The 4,028-nt window shown below is 38.5% G+C and overlaps 1 protein-coding gene across 1 annotated transcript in view; it reads left to right on the top strand.

The window, feature by feature from the left end:
• The window catches only part of PTPRN2 (protein tyrosine phosphatase receptor type N2), a 1,483,255-nt gene that overhangs the window by 576,537 nt on the left and 902,690 nt on the right, over nucleotides 1-4,028 (top strand). The gene's annotated exons all lie outside the window — the stretch shown is intronic.

The following is a 4,028-nucleotide window of genomic DNA, read 5'->3' as shown; positions in this document are numbered from 1 at the left end:
CTTCTGGAGTCCTATGTTGAGCATCCTCTCATTGCCCTGGCATTCACAATTTCATAAAGTCACGAATTCCTTTAATCTCTGCGATGCCACTTAAAACACCACATTCTGAATACCAACTGGAATTTTTATGTCATTATTGAAGGGATGGTATTAGCTACAGAGAACATGCCACACAAGAAAGTCAGTGATTAACTTTAGTTATCCTTTGAAAGGCAACATGTTGAAAAAGGCAGTAAATTAGGGTTTAAGGATTTTGGGGTTTGCTCCTGGGTCTGCCCACTAACTAGCTCTGTGAATATTAGCAAGTCATTTGCTCTCTTTGTTCCTCAGGTTCCGAATTATAAAACGGGTTTGTGCTAAATAACCTCTGAGATCTTTTCCAACTCAAAGATTTTCACAGAATATACCAGTCATATCCCGTATACTGGAATAAGGCTCTTTCTCTTCTTATCTATTCACTCTGCCTTATTCACTCTGTATCTTATTATTGATGTAAATATTTAAAATGCTGACATAAGGCCAGGAGTGCCAGGGGATTCGGGATGCTCTGAGTGGCATTTATCTGGCTAGCTAGGATCTTTACAACTGAAAAGTGAAAAATTGAAATTGGATGAGTGTAAACATCTTTCCAATTTACTTTTTTTTTTTTTTTTTAAATAAAAAATTTATTTCTCCAGACATTTGGAACTGCCTGACATAGGGGCTAGATTAACTTTACTTATTCATTACTGTCTTTGCCAGAAACAAAGAATAATGATGCACATTATGTGAATGTTTTCCAAAAAGTCCTAAACTTTCTTTAGCCCAAACAGATCCCCAGCTATATTTCAGCCTTTGGATGTTTTCAGCATAAATCCCTGGTCAATTTATGGATCGATACCATAAATATGTATAAGTTCAACACAGTAGGGCGTAAGTGAATAGCACTTTTTTAAGTGAAAAGTTTTGTTTTAAAAATGACCAAATAAATATTATTGATACAAACTTCAAATATGTCCCATGGAAGTGAAAATTGCTCATAGTATTTTTGGCCACTTTCATTGTTTATAATTTTTCCTGCCTACAGTGCTTTTCATTGCAGCTCCTAGGTGCTCTTGTTGAGAATAAAATGTCATTCCTGTGGTATGCTCTTCAGTATCTTAATTATAATTAAGCTGAGCATCTGTTGGCTTAAGTGCAGGAAAAGATATCTTTTGCAAGCAACTGAGAAGATGGTAACCAGGATCCTCTAGCACCCCTGGAAGCCATTTCTTAGGATAATTTTTCCTTTGTGTTCCTGGCAGCTTAACACTCTTTTCTCCCCCATTGTGAACTCCAATTTCAATTTGCCCTCCTCTGTTGAATTTGGTTTCACTGATTAAGGGTTCTTAGCTCTCTGCACCTACAGTATGAACCAGAAGCTGACCCTTTCCTACGCACAGTCCTCTTCCTACGTCCGGTCTCTGTGAGCCCCTTAAAGCACTCTTTCTCTCTGTAAGAGTGCACATAATTTAGACCTGGTGCTAAAGGACCCCCTGTTTAGTAGGAACACATAAGCAGTTGCTGTTGAGATGATTCCAACTTTTAATGACTCTGTGTGTTTCAGAATAGAAGTGTAGTCCATAAGGTTTTCAGTGGCTGTGATCTTTCGTAAGAAGATTGTCAAGCCTTTCTTCTGACCCACCTCTGGGTGGATTCAAACTGCCAGTCTTTTGGTTAGCAGCCAAGTGCATTAATATTTGCACCACTTGGGGACTCCAGAACACATATGGAGTGCTCTTTAAAAAATACGTAAAATTTCTACAGAGATGAGGAGTCTGAAGGGACTAAGGGTGGCACTGATTATGTGGCTAATGTAGAATCCCTTCTTCCCCTAAATCTCTTCTCTTTCTCCTTCCAGGTAATCCCAGGCTACATTCAGGTTGTTTAGTTTTCATCTCCTTATGAATTTCTCTCTAAATACACCAGCTGAATAATTTCCCCTCCTGTTTTCTGTGCCACTCATTTTGTATTTAATCAAAGGTTGCTTTTGATACTTCTTGGAGGTTGGTTTAGAAAATCATATAACTCAGATAAAGTTATTTTACATTTTCTTATCTTAAGAAAATTCTTACACAATTCTTAAGCATCCCACAGGAGTGTTTTGAGGATTAATTAATTTGATGAAAATGGGGTGGGCCATGAGGTACTAGATACATATAAGGAATAATTGTGATTACCAGTCTGTAATTGCCTGTGGTGTTTTGACCTCTTTTCTTTGCTCTTTGCACTCTCCACTGTGTCTAAGAGAGGAGTCTGCATCTATTAGATGCTCCATAATTTGTTTTGAGTGAATAAAAATAAATTAAACTTGTCCGTTTATGCAATTGTTAAATACTGTAACAATTGTGAAGGATTATCTGTGCATTTCTCGCGGTATGGTGAACTTTCATCTCACTGTTTAGTGTCCTTTCGGAAGAAATAGTGGCTCTTCTCTGAATTGTCAATGGTTTCAGTAAGGTTTGCTTACTTTGGTACCCTGGAATTTAGGAGAAAGGTTTGCACGTAGGTTTGTAAATGTCAAGTTACACTCCATGGCACCATGACTTTGTGCTCTGAAATTGGTCTTTTTAATGCCAGTGACCTTTGAGGTGAGGGCATATATTTCTTATCCTTTCAGTTCTTGGGTCATGTCTGCCGCCTAAATGCCATTCCCTTTTGAATAGACCTTGATGTGGGAAGATGTTTTTGCTGATGAGTATTTTTGTTGAGAAACTTAGCAACCCTTTAAAGTCAGGGAATGAGAAAGTATCGCCAACTCCCTGAAAGCCCTGTTCCTGATGTAACTAACTGGCCATGTGACCCTGAAGACATTTATACTCAGGGCAACCCTCTTGGTTAATAGGTGAGAGTATTATTAATAAAGATTAAAATATTTTCTGCACAAGGCATTAAACCCTCACATTTATTTACTTAGATTAGATGGACGTTTACCACTTCACACCATGTGTTATCTTAATTACCCAGGTGACTTTTCATTTAACTTAACCTACTCCCCAACCGCTTTCCTTGATGTGTGCCTTGGAATGGCTGCATGTTTAGTATACTGAAGAATTCTGGAACCTTCAGTAATGTATTTTGTTTTGTAGAGAAATAAGGAATTTATACAGGAGGAAACTGAGGCAAACTTTCATTTTAATAATGATGGTGTTGCTATTAGCTGCTGTTGAGTTTGCCCCCAACTCATGGTGACCACATGCAGAATGAAATGAGAGTAGGTTTTTATTTGCTGGGAAGTAGATCATCAAGCCTTTCTTCCTAGTCCATCTTAGTCTGGAGATTCTGCTGAAATCTATTCATCATCATAGTAACAAGCAAGCCTCCACTGACTGATGGATTGGCTGTGCTTGACATGCATTGGCCAGCAATGGAACCCAAGTCTCCCTCAGGGAAGGCAAGAATTCTGCCACAGAGCCACCACTTCTCCCTTTAGTAATGATAGCAGAGGATAATGTAAATATATTCTCAGGTGACTCATTAAATTTGTTTCCAGCATTCTGTCAGCTACACATCTCCATAACTCAGCACTCTCTTCCTTCCTCAGTGCATTGATAGCAGATGCTCATAACCATGGCTCTGCAGCATTGTAAAAAGAGACCAGTCTGAATTTTCAACCAACAGGTATTTATCAACCACCTCTTATGTGCCTGGTACTGACAAGGTCTGTAGGAAACCATGAACATTGTATGTCCTTGTTCTCCAAGGGTTTTCATGAGGAAGCAAGAACAACATACCATGAGAAAGTAAAATAACAGCATAAAATCAACTGAGAAGTGGTAAGATAAAAATGTTAAGAGCAGTATAAATATATATGTGTTAGATTGGGTTCTCTAGAGAAACACACACACAAAAAAAAAACCCCAGCAAGGTATATATATATATATATTTAGAGAGAGAGAGAGAGAGAGATTTATCTTAGGTAAATGGCTCACAAGCGTATAGAAGCCGACAAGTCCAAGCTGAAAAGTCCGTCTCTGGAGAAGGTGGAGCTTGCAGCCACCTTGGTTCCC

This window comes from Orycteropus afer, unplaced genomic scaffold (genome assembly GCF_000298275.1).
Source record: "Orycteropus afer afer isolate SDZICR_OR568_19922 unplaced genomic scaffold, OryAfe1.0 scaffold00347, whole genome shotgun sequence".
In the NCBI taxonomy this organism is placed as follows: domain Eukaryota; kingdom Metazoa; phylum Chordata; class Mammalia; order Tubulidentata; family Orycteropodidae; genus Orycteropus; species Orycteropus afer.
The sequence above is the reverse complement of the archived record's forward strand: the minus strand, read 5'-3'. Positions and strand labels throughout refer to the sequence as shown.